At 33.3% G+C, this 20,086-nt stretch overlaps 1 protein-coding gene across 1 annotated transcript in view; it reads right to left on the reverse strand.

The window, feature by feature from the left end:
- The window catches only part of LOC123660532 (mitogen-activated protein kinase kinase kinase 7), a 32,894-nt gene that overhangs the window by 5,336 nt on the left and 7,472 nt on the right, over positions 1-20,086 (reverse strand). The gene's annotated exons all lie outside the window — the stretch shown is intronic.

The raw sequence follows: 20,086 nt of genomic DNA on the forward strand, positions 1-20,086 counted from the left end.
CTTATGTAAACTTGACTTTGTACGAAGATAACTCCTCAAACAATGCATCCTGTTCATCATCATCATCATCACTTTAGCCTATCGCAGTCCACTGTTGGACATAGGCCTCCAAAAGTTTGCGCCAAAAATGTTGTGAACTCATGCGTGTTGCCCATAGTCACCACGCTGGGCAGGCGGGTTGGTGACCGAAGGAAGGACTAGCTTTATCTCACCGAATAAGACGCTGCTGCCCGTCTTTGGGCTGTGTATTTCAAAGCCAGCAGTTGGATGTTTATCGTGCCATAGGTCGGCTTTATAAGTTTTATGGTGGTAGTGGACCTGTGTTATCCCTTAGTCGCCTCTTACGACACCCACGGGAAGAGAGGGGGATGGTTATATTCTTTATTACCGTAGCCACACAGCAAATGTATACATACTGTTAGTGGTAAGATACTGTGAGTAATTCATTATTATCACACATTTTCAATGATGAACAATGGTAATTGTCAACTGAAGATGCACAGCATTTAGATTTATTATAACTGTAGAAACTTATGATGAATAGTTAGCTTAAGGGTATTTTAGCATAATTATCACCATGATATACATAATTGCAACGCGAACGTGATAACTAACGCGTAGGCGCGATCCGTTGACAGAGTTTGGGCGTATTACCGACGAACCGTTGATAGATGGTCTTTACCACAAACTATGATGTGAACTATAAAATTTATACTAAGCAGTTAAAGTTTGCTCTATTTTAATAAAATTTGATTAATTTCCGGTTGATATTAAAATTATTGCAAGCAAACCTATTTCTCTTGTTTGTAAAATATTATTTTTAAATTATTCACATCATATTTACAATTAAATTACATGCCAACAAACTGATGAAGCCGATGTCGTAGACGATGGTCTACGTCACATTATTCGTGATTAAACAGCTCAGTTGTCACAATCCTAACTATTCGGTTAGGCTTTCAAACGACAATGAAAACGTTTTGGCAACCGGGACAGTCTAAACAATATCAAGATACCTCAAAATCGTTATTTATATTACGGTAATAAATCATTGCACACGTGCGCCTTAAGAATAGAGATATTACGTCAATATTATCACGTGAGGCAAATTGTTATTACATTTAAATTGGTAGAAATTTATAATATGGAACATGTTTGACTATAAATATCACACAACAAAACCAAATACAAATGAATTAAAACATAACGGCGTGAGTAATCAGTGAAAAAATAAATAAAGTTGAGGTAAGATTAATAACAAATTAAATAAGAGTCACAGAGAAAATCTCATCATAATACGTTGAGAGCCATGTGCGATGTATCGATTTAGTAATGTCGTAAATCTAAGGATGAAGTAAAGCTCTCTTTGATCGGTGGCATTAATGTGTTATCGATTTGCCGGCGGGACGGGATGCAGACTGCTCCGATTGCGTCACTCTCTGACATCTTATGAGGTTGGCCATGAAGTGACAGTTTTTTCACTAGCAGAGGTATTAAAAGATTTGAAACCGAAGCCGAGGAAAATGTCCAACTAACTAATCTAGACGTTGAACATCGAATCGATAGTGGAAATTTACGATGAGCCATCTAATTATAGACCAAAAGAAACGAGACAGTTTACCACGGCAGGTATAATTAGGTAGTAGAGATCAAAAGATCCACTTATTTACTTTAAAGTCGAGTGCCAAAAATCCACTGAACGTCCGAACTTACAATGCATGAAACATGTTAAGCGGGTGACAGGGAATTACATCTTACATCCAGCCTTTAAAAAAGTCTGATTCATCCGAGACACTTTCATTCGATCCGGAAATATCTACCCAGATTTAGGCGTCCTTGTGCACAATTATAAAATAAAAAATAAAGGACAATAATAAGCGAGTCCGAAGTTAACGATGAGACGATCTGAATTATTTATGTGCTGCTAAATTTTTTTTCAACTCGATGTAAGTTGTTTCTTTATGATTTATCAATGTCAAGATGAAGGAAGTTTATGAACTACGTTTTTACACATCTTTACATTGAATGTAAATATAAAAGGAACAATTATTTTATTTGTTATAGCCATATTCTGTACTAGAATGAGGACAAATTTTTTATCAACATCTTTAACCGCGGGCAAGTAGCTGTCAACAAAGCGCTTGTTTCCGTGAAATAGCCGACGCGGCTAAAGAAAATTAGGTGCAAAATAATGGCTCATTGAAGAAAAGTGTGCGATGTCAGCAAAACATTAGTTAGTACTAAGCGTCTATTATAAAGAGGGCAGTTTACAATTCTGTGCCAACTTCTACGGCAAAATGAGATCTCGGCCAGTCTCTGTTAATGTGCTATATACTAACATGATTGTATCCAGATCACATCAAAGAATTGTTAAGGCAAATATTAATCTTGCAATTAATTGTCTTCGATGAGGCGTTAAACATTTATGAAAGCGAGGTTTGCCTGAAAATACGTACATAAGACGGTAGAGGTTATGTTGAAAGTTAAAATTTAATATATCTTGATAAAAAGTTTAATTACTTACTGGCTTGTATTTTCAGATCAAATTTAATCACACTTCTTTAACATCAAAGTGAAAATATTTTATCAAGCATTATAGTTGAGCAATTAATCATTATTTAAAAGCCCGATGAATCATTTAAGATAAAATCTTGCTGTATCTCAATTGAAACAATAGATTTAAACTACAGAGTAGTCTCGACGTATGAATGCTGTTTAGTTCGGGAGCACACCTCCAAAATACACGCATGACTCAGTCAGAGCTGTTTCACAACTACACTTGCCAATAGCTTTTGTATTGCTTCCTGTTGCTTCGACAATTCATCAACTTTTTCTTCTCTCTAATCTAAGTTACAAATTTAGATTGCGGCTAAACGCGTTTCTATTAGCTAGTCGCCTAATTGTGGTGCAGTTTGACCTGATAACCTAATCTATATTATAATCAAACAACATGTTTCGCATAAACATTAGAAAACAATAACCTAATCTATAGTTTAATTTATAAATGTAGGAAATGCGGCGTTTTAAAATACGTGCTCGTTTTAAAATAGGCTTAGCAACTGTTTACGATATCTAGGTAAATAACACTACAATATAGTAAATGTATTATAAAAGTCAATGCAAACATTATTATTATACTATCAGCAATAATGTTATGAAATAAGAATCATATAACTATAGATAATATGAGAAAACTACTCAATTAACTTAAGGGTCCGCCCATAAATTACGTCACACCTTAAGGGCGAGGGTTCACAAAGTGTGACATTGTGTGTGTAATAAGGGGTAGGTGCAAAATTTTGTGGCATCATATTTCATAAAATAAGAAACGTAATTGTTAGTATTACAATTATTTTTTTTTTTTATACTTATTTTGGAATGATGATTTTTTGGAAAATGATTTAAAAGAAAATAACAATAATGATGAAACTGATGTTTTAACTTAATAAATAGTATTTTTTAGGAGTAAAATTGCAAAATATATGACGTCACACTAGGTCTCTTAAGTGTGACTATCTGTAACAAGCACGTCACAGAATGGTCAGGGAGGGGTCAAAAAATCGTGAAATTCGTGTGACGTAGTTTATGAATGGCCCTGATAATCTTATTTAAAAATATAAAAATAATGTTATTTAATAATAATAAGCAAACATTATTTGATAGTTTCCATTTCTTATTAAGAACAACATACTTACGATACGATTCAGCCTATAACATCAAACTGCTGGGCATAGGCCATGTTTCCATGTAGAAGGATCGATTTTTTTTTAATTTAACGTGAAAATTACTCGGCAAAAAATGTTCTCAACTTCACAAGTAAATGACATGTATTCTTTTTTCTGATAATTATAGTTATTTGACCACATGCGTTAAAAATAAATAAATGATACAAAAATCATTAATTTTCTTACAAATTATATTATTGTGTTATTAATGTGCAACCTCTAATGCAGCTCCGCCTACACTGAAAGTAGTAAACTGAATCATAGTGAAACAACATTGTATTCAATTAAACGCATATTGGTAAACAACTTTAAAACATTGTAAAATTTAGAGGAATCGATGTATTTTCGATTGTGAGGGTAACTGCTACTAATATCAACATGTAATATGTTAAATTTTCATGTTTTACGCTCGATTCGTCGAATTAACTGAAAAATGTTTCTTTAATTCATGTGATCATAGATATTTAAATCGTTCTCAGGTTTAAGGCGATTAATATTTTTCTGAAGATTACGCTTACGCTTCAGCCTGTAATATCCCACTACTGGGCATAGGCCTCTTTCCCCGTGTAGAAGAAGGATCAGAGCTTAATCCACCACGCTGTTCCAATGCGGGTTGGCGGATATATTCCCTACGAATAGTAACGATCGCCATCAGGTGTACATGATAACAACCGGGACCGACGGCTTAACGTGCTCTCCGAGGCACGGATATAATTTAATACTTTGTGCAACAAAATATTCACTCTATAACTAGGTAGGGTACGTAAAATTTTCAAAGGTTACAAATCATATGTCTTACCCATTTTTCTTTTCGAGACGTTTATTATTAATAACGTCATATTTTATAGGCTACTAGTGACCCGACCCGGCTTCGCAGGGTTGCAAAAACTATCAGTGTTCCTCTACTATATTATGGATGTATTATATATATAAGCCTTCCTCTGGAATCACTCTATTTCCTGAAGAAAACCGCATCAAAATCCGTTGCGTAGTGACTTTGTTTTATACTATGTAATGATGGTGACATCACAAATCCCCATCAATAAGTGATTATTGATATTCGGTAAGATGAAACTGGGTATTCCAGTTATATTACACTTCAATCGTTATCAGTTACAAGCAAGTGGTTGTTTATAAAAATAATAATTTACTACTGATAAAAATTCAAAAATAGTAGAAAAAGTTTTGGAGGGGGATATTTAATTTCACAGATCACACATATATCAAGATTTACCAGTTAGGAAGAACGTTAACTAGGAAATAATTGTGTTTGCTCGCCAACGAAAAAAAAAAACCGACTTCAATTACATCGACGAGTAATACAACGTAGATCGACGAAAAAATTGTCAAGTAACTACGCGTTATCAAAGAAACCTCAAAAAGTAGTTATCAGATCTCAATAAAATTTATATGTAACCACATGACAAACATCAGCTTTCGATTAAATTAAAAATTATTAAAATCGGTACACCTAGTAAAAAGTTATTGCGGATTTTCAAGACTTTCCCTTGATTTCTCTGGGATCCCATCATCAGATTCTGGTTAAGGTAACCATCATGGTACTAAACTAGGGATATCTTCTTTCCAACAAAAAAAGAATGATCAAAATCGGTACACCCAGTAAAAAGTTATTGCAGATTTTCAAGAGTTTCCCTCGATTTCTCTGAGATCCCATCATCAGATCCTGGTTTCCTTATCATGACACTAAACTAGGGATATCTCCTTTCCAACAAAAAAAGAATTATACAAATCGGTACATCCAGTAGAAAGTTATGTGGTATATAATACAACGTAGGTCGACGAAAAAAGCGTCAAGTAAAAACGCATTATTAGATATAACTCGAAAAGTAGTTGTTAGATCTCAAATAAATTTAAATGGGACCAATTGACACACACCACCCTTCGATTAAAAAAAAATTGTCGAAATCGGTCCACACGGTCAAAAGTTCTGATGTAACATACATAAAAAAATAATAATAATACAGTCGAATTGAGAACCTCCTCCTTTTTTGGAAGTCGGTTAAAAAGAGAGAACACTTGGTATTTCTCATTAGGTCGTTTTATTTGGGAAAAACGTGAAAACTTTAATATTTTTATTATTACACTACTAGTTTTATAAGTTATTCAGTTTTTTATTTCAATTTCATTTACTAAATCATAACAACAAAGTCGTTTAGTTTTAAATAACGTAAACAAGAAACTATTAATATTCAACGCGGCAGTTGAATTCATGTTTTCAGTAAGCGTAGCAGTTAGCGGGCCACCGTGCTGTAGCGTCGAGGTCACAGAGGAGTAAAGTTTTTGCGTAAACGTAAAATCTGGGTACGAAGCCGGCCGTGTGACGCAGATATGAGCCCCGACCTACTTATGTCGTCAAAAAAATCAGCAGATGTTCAACTTTGTGGAGAGGTATATCGAGAATATGTTGTTCCGAATAGAAATAAACTTGTCACATATTTTGATTGTATCTAGAGCGGGCACCGGTTAGTCATGTCGCTCCCCGATGCCAACGGCCGGTTGCGCACCACCATCAAAGCTATAAAGGCAATCGTATTCCAGACTGAATCACGCTAAGCGCCGTCTGCAAAATGTCTCACCGCTCCCCATTTATTTCCATACACTTATTGTTTTGATGTCGGTTCGAGAAATATTTCCACAGTTGCCGAAGATTACTAATCGGCAAAAAAAAGGAGCTTGGTGCGTTGATCCGTTACAAAGCCAGTCCTAGTGGAGCTTTAGGAATACAAACGTAAATCGTGCAAGATAAATAAACAAGTTTTTCAGTGCAAAGGGTCTATTTGATAAACGAAAACGTAAACAGTATTATTTTAAGATCTTCAAAGAGGTTACGTCGTTTGAGATCTCGATACAACAAAAGAGTTAACATTGGGAATAAATTTAGAGCGGCCGTAATTTTGGACAGCGGCCGAATGTGAGCGTTGCCATATGCGATACGGAGCTCGCGGCCGACTCTTCTTATTGTTTACTATGAGCGACGATGGAGTCTTGCTGCTACATCATAAAATAATTAGAAGTGATTCATCGGCTCGTCGAAAGCGTCACTCGACGCAATATCGTCGCTAGCCGAGAAAATTTGGCAAAGCCCTATGACAGCCTATTATTTCACTGTCGGTTATCATTTGTGGGGATTATAAATGAGCCACGTGATTCAGAGCCCAGGGGATATTTTGTTCTATTATAGTAAATTTAGATAAAAGGTATTTTATATAAATATTTGAGTATTCTTGTGTTTTGTATGAAGAAACAAAATTATTAACCATTTATAAGTGTGTAATTTTTTAGATAATATAAATGTTGGTAAGGAAAATCCATGATACTCACTCATGAAAACGTCAACGAACAACTGTAACTTATTACGATCGGGTTGCACTGTTATTGAAACTTGAACGGAACAGTCTGTTTGCGGCATTTCACTTGACTATAACATAGGTATCGTCCTTGACACACGCATTGGTCACAGGTCGAGAGGCGCGGTACGCGGATGAGAAAAACGGGAAGGAACACAATCGCATCGCATGCATCGCAGTGCAATGGGCGATGCGCCGGACGAAACGACGGCGCGAGACTGTGCGACGACTAGCCCGTCCCATACCTCCCCGATAACCTTAAATTAGATTAATTGTATCGAGCTGATTCATGCGTACACGCACGATGCGTTTCTGTTGACATCGGACAAATGTGCCGGCTCGATTTAACATTAGAGCATCTGTCATGACTGATTTGTTGAGATGTTTCGCGCGGACTAAAGACGATTGCGACGATTAGGACATAAAAATCGGCAGGGAACACGTGAATTTACTAACGTAAATAGATATTGCTGTGAGTCAGACTTCTCCACCGAAAAGTTATGTTTCAAAAAATTGCGGCTCGAATTCGATAAATAGATTGAAAAAAAAAAGTGTAATTTACGCAGCGATGAACTATTCGATAGTTCTTTATTCATAAATTGGTATAATCTTTAGCAGAAATCGATAAAAACTCGGGCTGAGCGGCTCTTAAAAGCCAGCTTTACTGTATAAAAATCAACACTTATGTTTATTTGAACAACGCATAACGGGCGGGATGCCCGCCACGGCGGCACCCATGAAAATATTACGACTTATTTACTTTACCGCGATGCTGTTCTTACAGCATTGACGTCCGAGGCCTGACTCAACAGGGCACGCGCCACGACGCTCGCTTAACTAATAACTACAAAAATTGGTTCTAAAGCACCTAAATTTTACATTAAAGTTTTACAATAATATAGCACGCCTCAACTTTGCATCGTTTGGAAGCAACGGATAAATAGGATCCGTCTAGTCATCTTTGTTTATACGAATCAACACTGATGGTAGTATTGTTTTAACTAATAAAACTTTTATGTAGAAAAAAAAAACCTTATCTTAGTTCTTATTTCCTTTTTCCTTATTTCACTCAAAACAACTAAAACTGATCGAATCCAGGAATACACATAAATACGTATAAAAGTTTAGAGTTTCCTGGACGCGAACGTAAACGGTCTAACAAGAATAAAACAAGGAAACAGCAAAAGGAACCGCGTTCCCGATCTAACAATACTTTGGTGTTGCGATCGGTCGTTGGTCCCACTATAGTTCCTAGAAGGTAAGCGGACACAGTCTAAAATAGTCGCGGCCTCTTCCGAGAATCGTGACTCACATGGGACCGTCCCGAACCACATCTGGACCGAACACCGTTCAGTATAATCGCTGAATTTATAAATGCACCTAAAATGTAGCGCTGTAACGTTTCACTCTATTATGGGCATACCGAAAAGTACCATCGCTCGAAATAACGCCATGATTCAGTTACCGCTAGAGTATATGGACGTTGTCAATCCGTTTTTATATATTATGTTGTGATAAAATTAAAGCAGAAATTGGTCATGTTATGTTTATTGGACAATTTATGCTTCCTACATCCCGATTTTCTTCGAGTTTTTATTACAAAAAGTAGTAAAAAGAACTATTAATAAATATAGCACGATTTCGTTTTTATTACGGGAGACAAAATTAATGCCAATGTTTTGGCACTGAACGATAGAGGAAGTTAGAGAAATTTAAGTTAAATAGGACAGAACATGGGTGACTAACGCTTGATATTTTGCACCGTTATTTGTTATCAAAATGCTAGGCCATTACTCCTGTAATGTTTCGGAGAATAGCGGCCTCTCTGAAATCTTAATGTTAAATGTGAGAAATAAGACGACAGAAATTCGTTTTAATAGGCCTGTCTATATGTTTTATCGTTTCAAACGTAGATTAATAACATACAGAATATTAAGATGTAAATGTACGTAATAATATCTACTAATTAACGCTTATAATTTTTTACAATCGTGTTCAAACATATTTTATTTTTAACGATAAAACGATAGATAGATAAAAGAATTATTACAGTCACAAATTTTACAGTGAATAATATAAAAAGGAATATACTGAACATACATAAGTTAATTGTGCAAATGCGGTGATCTTATTGCTATTAGCAATTTCTGCCAGACAACCTTTTAAACAACTAACCAAACTTAGGTAGTGTATATTTTAATAATAATAATTAATATTTATAAATTAATAGATACATGTTAATATATGAAATTTATTATTAAATCCATATAAATAAAAATGAATGTTGCTAAGCGCATAACTCGAGAAGGGCTCGACCAATATTAGGCCTTCCTTATTAGGCCCACGGAAGGTTTTGATACAAAAAAAGTTAAAAAATTACAGTTTTTACATTTATTTAATTTTTACTATTAACCATGACTGACAGAACGAAGTCTGTCCGGGCAGCTAGTATAATATAAATACTATAATTCATTAAAAATTGATATTTAGTGACTGTTATAGAAATATTCATTGTTCTTCCACTCTTGTAGGATAATATTTAAACAAGCGACATTTAAAAACAACAATTGATTCGGATTAACATAATTATGGCAACTGGCAGAGAATTCCACACACAACATAAATTTAAATTAAAAAAAAAAAATAGATAAAGCTTATTATTCGATGCAGGATTACAGCGTTGATAAAGATGTGTGGACTTAGTGACGCTGTATTTTATGCAACATGTTACTAATTTAGTACTAAAACACAATTTATATATTATTTTTCAAAAGAGTAACTGCGGAGTTTCTTGCCGATTCTTCTCTGCAGAATCTACATTCCGAATCGGTGGTACTTTTACAAAAAATAATAATTTATTTTTAAAGTTTTAATTTGTAAAATGATGATTCGAAAGTGCTCTTGGAGCCTATTTGAATAAAGCTATTTTTGATTTTGAATTTGATTTTATGGTATTTTACTAGGTCATGTTTTCGTTCGTCAATGTCGTGTTAAGTTGTCAATATATCCATATATTATATGACTTTGCCAATATTTGGAAGTAGTTATACGGTCCTATGGATTAAGTAGTTTCTACTAAAGCCAACATAACATTTTAATTAAAATTATAAATAAAAATAAATCGCCGAAATGCATGTACGCTCAGGATGTTTGTACAAATGAAAATTGAAAGAAAAAATTAAATTGAACAGCTTTTGTTAGATTAGAAAATTTACACAATGGTTTTAATAAAAAAAAAAAAAAAATAAGTATAGAAATGTCCGTAAGGTTAAAAATGATAAAGTATCACTTTTTTTTTAAATATCATTGTTATAAATCTATTATAAAATAATAACCCGGCATTAGATATAAAAGAAATGGACGGTAGACCAAAACAATGCCAAAACGATATGAACTCTTGTCATATACCATTTTCGTGCCAAAAACAAGATAACATCTGATTAATCATTGGGGAGAAGTTTATCTGACTCATTTTTTATTTATATTTTGTACATATTGCTGGTTAATTATGCTGTAATTATTATTATTATTTCATAGTAAAAGTATTTACTTTAAAATTGTAGTGATTTTGGTTTGATGAAAATAATTTTGGTGTCAGTTTTAATTTACTGTATTGTTACATAAATAATGCAATTGGTATTGATATTGTTATTTAAAAATATTAAATACATAAACTATATATGCATGTAACTGAGGTAGGGCACAACAGGAAATTTCCTGCTCAAAATATGGAGCAGCCCGACTGGGGTAGAACCTCCACCTTACAGAAGACCACAGTTAAATAATACTAATACTGTTTTCAAGCAGTTTCTGTTGGTGTTTGGTCAGTATGGTGACCAGAGCTCCCAGGGATTGGGTCGGCAACGCGTGTGCGATGCTTCTGGTGTTGCAGGCGTTTATAAGCTACGGTAATCGCTTACCATCAGGTGAACCGTACGCTTGTTTGTCGGCCTAGTTACATATTTACATGACAATACAGTCACAGAGTCTGTTTCACAGGTTTCCACTAAAGTCTCAGATTGGCTGTTTTCGTCTTATCCGCCTTATAAATCAAGTTTCAGTTTGTATTATATACGTCGAGTCATGTAGCTGTTAAGACGTTAGTGGACGGATAAAACATTTGATTAGTCCGTTGGCGTAATTTGTAGTAGGTGGGTCGTGGGTTTAAATCCTGACTATGTCTGGGTTCATATTTATATATATTTATTTTAATATTAATTATTTATAATTTTATATGTATCATTTTTTTTCATTTAATTTATTGGAAACTACAAATGCAAACTAAAGGTTTATATTCTACAAATACACATTTATACTTCTTAAAATTATCTCTTTAAATTATTATTAAAAAGGAAACATTTTTAAAATTATATATCATCATGGTTGATATAATCTATACATTTAATAAAACTAGAAGTCGAATGTCTGTTAAATGAACAAAAAAGGGCTAAAAAACGAGTCAGATGTAAATAGTGAAATAGAACTAATTTAAATTTTTTTTCCTATTTTTTTGTTTCTCTGTACGGGCTAATCTCTGAAACGACGACCGATTTAAATGAAATTTTGTATGGTGGTAGCTTATATCCCTATCCAACATATAGCACACTTTTGATCCCGAAAAATTAAAGAGTTTCCGTTGGATAGTTAAAAAAACCTTTAATTACTTAAACAGCTATATTATTATACAATTTATGCACCTAGATAAGTATTGATATTGCCGGTATCATCATATAATAAAACAATTTATACATTAAAAAGACGAGATTCCGCGAAAAAGTAAAACCTTACAAAAACAGTGTCCAGTATAGCGTATTTCATCATCATCAATATCCAAAACATATAATAAAAATGTAAATATGTTTGTGCACGCTTATCTCACAAACGACTTATCCGATTTAGATGCAGTTTTTCACTAATATACTGTGGTAAGCTTAACTTAATGATCCGCAAGCCAGTGACAGATATTCATGACCAATTTCTTCCGAATCAAAACTTCGTAAAATGCGTTTAGGATTTATATCATGAATAATCGGGACCGTCAGCTGCTGAATATTGTAATTGGCAGTGGCAGCCTCCCACGCATGGAGAAGAAAAAAGATTTTTTTTTCTAGTCATTACCTGTCACTTTAAAATTTGTCGTATTATAGTTTACCTAATATCTTGAAGTAAAAATAAAGTCAACTGACCATATTATCATGGTGGATTGTACGTCAGCTGGCTGCTTGAACATGGAAAAAAAATATTTCATTGGTCTCATTTAGGTTTGATCAAGATGTGACGAGTACTTTTTCCGTTATCTCTAATAATGCGTATTTGTTTGACTATTGTCAATGTAATTGAAGTTGCTATTTTTTTTTGTATGCGAGCAAACAATTAAAAAATATTTGTATTGATTCCAATAATTATAAAGTTACGCTTCATAAACACACCAAATACACCGAGGTAAAAAATCAAGGGTTATTTAAGATTATGAAAGTGTGAATTTAAAACAATAACTATAAATCATTATTTATAAATTAAAAAGAAAAAAGTAAAGTAACAGATAAATAAAGCGTCGATGATTCAGCGCACGCGCATGTCCTGGCAAAGGACTCCATTTCGATGTCGTTGCTCACAGCGTGATGCATTGGTTTAACTTTAGACTAGTCTCGTGTTTGTAATGAATAAACAACGATGAATCTCGATTCTCGACCGATAAAGCTTTGTTTAGTATAATTTGATGAATGTTTCGTATTTACTTTTAGTTTTTTTAACCGACTTCAAAAAAAGAAGAGGTTACTCAATTCGACCGTGTATATATATATATATAAATTTATGTATGTTCGGGGATAACTTCGTCGTTTATGAACCAATTTTGATAATAATTTTTTGTTGGAAAGGAGATATCCCTGGTACCTGGTACCATGATAAGGAACCCAGGATCTGATGATGGGATCCCAGAGAAATCGAGGGAAATTCGAAAATTCGCATAACTTGGGTGTACCGATTTTGATAATTTTTAAATTAATCGAAAGCCGATGTTTATCATGTGGTCACATATAAATGTCATCGAGTTCTGATTACAACTTTTGGAGTAATCTTTGATAATGCGTATTTACTTGACTAATTTTTCGTCTACCTACGTTGTATTACTTGTCGATATAATTGAAGTCGGTTTTTTTTCGTTTGCCTGCAAACACAATTATTCCAAATTTAACTCTGGTATATTTTTTAACTAATTTAAAAAAAAAAGGTTGGGGTTCTCAATTTATCAACATTTTGTGTGTTACCTCATAACTTTTTAGCCAGCATCAAAAAAGGAGGTTGTCAATTCGACTGCATTTTCTTTTATGTATTCGATGATTTCGATGATTCTTGTTATATTCGAAAGCTGATGCTTGACGTGTGTTCCCATTTAATTTGATCAACATTTGACGACTACTTTTTGGGTTATCTCTAATAATACGCATTTACATGACTATTTCTTCGTCTACCTACGTTATATTACTGGTACATGTAATTTAAGTCGTTTTTTTTTTTTTTTTTGTTTACAAGCAAACAAAATTATTACTGGATGTAGTTACCGATTTCTTTCTTTTTTGGTCCACTTTAAAGACGACACTGACTAGCAAATACTAATATTATAAAGCTATAAAGTTTGTTTGTTTAAACGGGTTAATCACAGGAACTACTGGTTGAGGTTTTTTGATGTTGAATAGTCTATTTACCGAGGAAGGCTATAGAATATTTATTCCTTAAAAAAACCCGTGTAAAAACTCCGGGCACATATAATGGTAATTTATAATAGGGTCTATAATAATGCGCATTTAATTGTCTTTTTATTGTATTACTAGTCAATGTAAATTAATTTAGGTTATTTTTTTTTTCATGGAACAAACACAATTATTCCAATTTATTTCGCTTTCGGTTGATTGTGATGATATAAAGAAAATGCATGCAACTTTTGTGAGAAATATTGAGCCATTACTCCTAAGTGCACATAATTATTAAAGAATATGAACATTTTCAGCCGGATCAATCTCTATTACGATACTTTTTTACTGAGAAAGCTTCTGATATGAATGGGTTTCAAACCAATAACAATTAGTGTAAATCATTTTAGTATCAAAAGTTAAATAAAATCGTTTAGGAACCATTTGTAACAGAATAAAACATGTAATCTAATAGTGAATATATTCCTTTTTTATTTTATATTTATTTTCAGAGGTTTTTCTAAATGACTATCTGTCATGTCAAACCCATATCTTAAGCTATCATACATAACAAATTAAATTATTCATCAAAATAGCGAAAAATTCTTGACAAACAGATATCACACTCATGACTACGGAAGTGCGATCTGATAAAGCACTTTTCATTACTCCAACATACTTCTTTTTTTAAGCCGATCAACAAATTATTTTTAAATATTCTATGCTCAATATATATACAACGTATATATGTTGCAGTCAGAACTCTTAACCAGTCAAAAGTACTATTGACTAGCGAAATCAGTCAAAAGTACTTTTGACTGGACAAGTTGGTGAAAAGTGATTTTGACTGAAAATTATTGGTTATTAGTACTTTTGACTGCAAATTCGCGGTTAAAAATACTTTTGACTGACGCTCTCCGTCAAAAGTATTTTTAACTCCAAAAAAGCGTCAGTCAAAAGCACTATTAACTCGTTAGATGTGAATAAATTTAGTCAAATGATCCTGATAAACCATAATAAATTTATGCCCACGATCTTCTTGCGACTGCATGTCAATCAGATCGACTTGGCAGCGGCTGTTCATTTCAGTGTGCAGGATCGGTTTCTAAACCTGACCCATCCTTTTCTTGCTTTTCTTCCTTTGGCATACTTCGCACATTGATAAATATATATTAATCATTTCTTTTGTAACATTAGCGTACTTTTTTGCCGTTTCATTCTTAAGTCTATCGCGACCACCATGCCCTATAGAAATATGAGCAGCATCAATAATGTCGTAGATTTCCTCAGCCGGCAAAAATATTTGACAGGTTCTGTGTTTGTAACTAATTTTTTTATACCACAAACTTCAATGTGTTAAAGCGTTGTAGTCTACTGTACTGTAATGGTGTTTCATTTTCATTAAATTTCGCGTCTTCCACATCCATTGCAAACTTTTTAAATTTTTCTTTTGTCATTTGAACTGAGGTAGGGCACAGCAGGAATTTCCTGCTCAAAATATGGAGCAGCCCGACTGGGGTAGTACCTCGACCTTACAGAAAATCACAGCAAAATAATACTGTTTTCAAGCAATATTGTGTTCCTGTTGGTGAGTAAGGTGACCAGAGCTCCTGGGAGGATTGGGGATTGGGTCGGCAACGCGCTTGCGATGCTTCTGGTGTTGCAGGTGTCTATAAGCTACGGTAATCGCTTACCATCAGGTGAGCCGTACGCTTGTTTGCCGACCTAGTAACATAACATAAAAAAAAACCGACTTCAATTACATCGACAAGTAATACAACGTAGATCGACGAAAAAATAGTCAAGCAACTACGCGTTATTAAAGATTACTCAAAAAGTAGTTATCAGATCTTAATAAAATTTATACGTGACCACATGATAAACATCAGCTTTCGATTAAATTAAAAATTATCGAAATCGGTACACCTAGTAAAAAGTTATTGCGAATTTTCGAGAATTTCCCTCGATTTCTCTAGGATCCCATCATCAGATCCTGGTTTCCTTATCATGGTACTAAACTAGGAATGTCCCCTTTCTAACAAAAAAGAATTATCAAAATCGGTACATCCAGTAGAAAGTTATGCGGTATAATACAACGTAGGTCGACGAAAAAAGCGTCAAGTAAAAACGCATTATTAGATATAACTCGAAAAGTAGTTGTTAGATCGCAAATAAATTTAAATGGGACCAATTGGCACACACCACCTTTCGATTAAAACAAAATTTGTCAAAATCGGTCCACACGGTCAAAAGTTCTGATGTAACATACATAAAAAAAAAAAAAAAAAAAAAATACAGTCGAATTGAGAATCTCCTCCTTTTTTGGAAGTCGGTTAATGAAAGTACTTGTTTATTTATTAATAAATGAAAAAAATTATAACGTCATTGTTATATAAGTGTTAAATCGATACGCCTGAACAATTTTTAATTTGTCTATAAAATCGAACGTGTTGAATTTCGATGCACTATTTAATTTCATCAAACACACATCTCCGTTACATATTTCACAAGTAAACTTATTCATCACTCATATATTATTATTTTCACTAATAACAAAAATGCACAAACGAAAAATTCAAAGCGAATTACTAGATTACTACTATTACGAAATTAATCTGTGGAAAGTTGCGATTATGCAACCGTGTCAAAAGTCATAATTATTGGTAAAAACGGTATCGAATTCAAAACAATTTGATTTGACATGTTATTCTTAGGCTGTGCCTACTCTCATCGTTAAACCAACCAATGTTAAAAACACAATACTTTGTTCGTATTCCATATAACGCGCGACATTATAAAATTGTAGGATTATATAATGTTCTACTGTTATTTCTAACATTTTGTTAGCGATTGTAGGCAGAAATTTCATAAAAGGCCCGTCGTTGATTCGCGCGAAGCGCTGATATCGCTTATTACGGCGGGTTTTTTAGTTGAAGCGGATTTAAATTGAATTACGGCTTATGTCTTTTTTATTAAAAATATGTAATGTTCATGTTTTCACACAGCTCCGATGCACGACTGGAGTTTACCCCTTCATATCAACTGTCTAAATAGGCACAAAAAAGGCTTACTAGTCTAAGAAATATATTAATACTATATCAAATTGTAAATAAATGAATCTAATAACGCCATCTAGCGGAAACGAATTGCGTTATTAGAAAACGTATGAACGCCATCTCTTATAAGGTCATTCGTTCAGTAGATTTTACTGTTCACATTTTTTCATTCCGGGGCCTTAAATGAAAATCAATTCTTAAGGAGAAAACTCCAAAAACAGTCAAGTAAATACGCCATATCAATTATAGCTCAAAAAGTTCGAGTCAAATCTCAATTATATTTAAATAGGACCACATGACAAGCACCACCTATCGACTAAAAAAAGAATCATCGATATCGGTCCACCCAGTAAAATAGTAATGAGGTTAATATAACGTTGGTCGACGTAAAATAGCCAAGTAAATACCCAATATTAGCGATAACTTAAAAATTAAAAGCTCAAATATATTTATAACGAATAAACTGCTACTCTCTACTCTAGTGGAATATTGTAATTTGGTCGATAGTGAACGAAGTAATTTCATTAAATTTTGATAGATGGCGTTGTGGCAAAGTATTGAACATGACCACAGTCGTCTTAACATCGTCATGTAAATACGTGTCATCAAAGATTACTCAAAAATTGCTCATTATATCTCAATCATATTTAAAACGGACGACATGACAAGTATTAGCTTTTGATTTATACAAAAAAGATCAAAATCAGTGCACCCAGTAAAAAGATATAACGTATAATACAACGTAGGTGACGAAAATAATGTCAAGTAAATACGCGTTATCAAAGATTAATCAAAAAGTAGTTATCAGATCTCGATAAAATTTATATGTAACCACATGATAAACATCAGCTTTCGATTAAATTAAAAATTATCAAAATCGGTACACCCAGTAAAAAGTTATTGCGAATTTTTGAGAGTTTCCCTCGATTTCTCTAGGATTACATCATCAGATCCTGTTTTCCTGACCATGGTACCAAACTAGGGATATCCTCTTTGCAACAAAAAAAGAATTATCAAAATCGGGACATCCAGTAGAAAAGTATGTGGTATAATACAACGTAGGTCGACGAAAAAAGCGTCAAGTAAAAACGCATTATTAGATATAACTCGAAAAGTAGTTGTTAGATCTCAAATAAATTAAAATGGGACCAATTGACACACACCACCTTTCGATTAAAACAAAATTTGTCGAAATCGGTCTACCCGGTCAAAAGTTCTGATGTAACATACATAAAAAAAAAAAAAAAAAAAAAAAAAAAAAAAAAAAAAAAAAAAAAATACAGTCGAATTGAGAACCTCCTCCTTTTTTGAAGTCGGTTAAAAAAAAATCACATTGAAATGACTATCTTTCATATCTTCCATCGCTAAAATTCTTTGCAAAAAGCCTTCTTTCTTTTCTTAGTCACTCATTTTTGTTCTAATATCAGCACGTTCTCCACTAATAATGAGTAATATAAAAGTTTATATGTGCGTTTGTTGTTATTTTTATCGACCACCTTAACTTTTTAAGAGTTTTGATACAACCAGTCAAAACCACTTTTGACGTAATCATTTAGTCAAAAGTACTTTTAACCAGCTCCATTGGGCAAAAGTACTTTTAACTGTTATTTTAGTCAAAAGTATTATTGACTAAAGCAAACGGTCAAAAGTACTTCTAACTAATTTTGCCAGTCAATAGTGCTTTTGACTGGTTAAGAGTTTTGACTGCAACATATATACGTTGTATATATATTGAGCATAGAATATTTAAAAATAATTTGTTGATCGGCTTAAAAAAAGAAGTATGTTGGAGTAATGAAAAGTGCTTTATCAGATCGCACTTCCGTAGTCATGAGTGTGATATCTGTTTGTCAAGAATTTGACTTTTTGACTGCAACATATGTTGCAGTCAAAACTCTTAACCAGTCAAAAGCACTATTGACTGGCAAAATTAGTTAGAAGTACTTTTGACCGTTTGCTTTAGTCAATAATACTTTTGACTAAAATAACAGTTAAAAGTACTTTTGCCCAATGGAGCTGGTTAAAAGTACTTTTGAATAAATTATTCCGTCAAAAGTGGTTTTGACTGGTTGTATCAGTCAAAACTCTTAAAAAGTTAAGGCGGTCGATAAAAATAACGACAAACGCACATATAAACTTTTATATTACCTACTCATTATTAGTGGAGAACGTGCTGATATTAGAACAAAAATGAGTGACTACGAAAAGAAAGAAGGCTTTTTGCAAAAAATTTTAGCGATGGAAGATATGAAAGATAGTCATTTCAATGTGATGACAAAAGAAAAATTTAAAAAGTTTGCAATGGATGTGGAAGACGCGAAATTTAATGAAAAGGAAACACCATTACAGTACAGTAGACTATAACGCTTTAACACATTGAAGTTTGTGGTATAAAAAAATTAGTTACAAACACAGAACCTGTCAAATATTTTTACCGGCTGTGGAAATCTACGACATTATTGATGCTGCTCATATTTCTATAGGGCATGGTGGTCGCGATAGACTTAAGAATGAAACGGCAAAAAAGTACGCTAATGTTACAAAAGAAATGATTAATATATATTTATCAATGTGCGAAGTATGCCAAAGGAAGAAAAGCAAGAAAAGGATGGGTCATGTTTAGAAACCGATCCTACACACTGAAATGAACAGCCGCTGCCAAGTCGATCTGCAGTCGCAAGAAGATCGCGGGCACAAATTTATTATGGTTTATCAGGATCATTTGACTAAATTTATTCACATCTAACGAGTTAATAGTGCTTTTGACTGACGCTTTTTTGCAGTTAAAACTACTTTTGGCGGAGAGCGTCAGTCAAAAGTATTTTTAACCGCAAATTTGCAGTCAAAAGTACTAATAACCAATAACTTTCAGTCAAAACCACTTTTGACCAACTTGTCCAGTCAAAAGTACTTTTGACTGATTTTGCTAGTCAATAGTACTTTTGACTGGTTAAGAGTTCTGACTGCAACATATACAACGTGACACACGCTACACTACTTCAAAGCCTATTTTTTTCTGTGGGAATTTTTAATTAAACCTAATATTGACTATGACGAATATCATTAAATAATTAGGAAAAGCTGGAAATTTTGTTGAATTCACTTCAAAATTTATTACTTTTAGTGATTTTGGAAGTACAATATATTACCTAGTTCATGCCTTCTTTTTAAAACATATTTGAAATAATAGCTATAATTAACTAATTTTATGTATAGTGAATATAATATATATAATGTGATATGAA

The sequence above is a fragment of the Melitaea cinxia genome, chromosome 15, assembly GCF_905220565.1.
Source record: "Melitaea cinxia chromosome 15, ilMelCinx1.1, whole genome shotgun sequence".
In the NCBI taxonomy this organism is placed as follows: Eukaryota; Metazoa; Arthropoda; class Insecta; order Lepidoptera; family Nymphalidae; genus Melitaea; species Melitaea cinxia.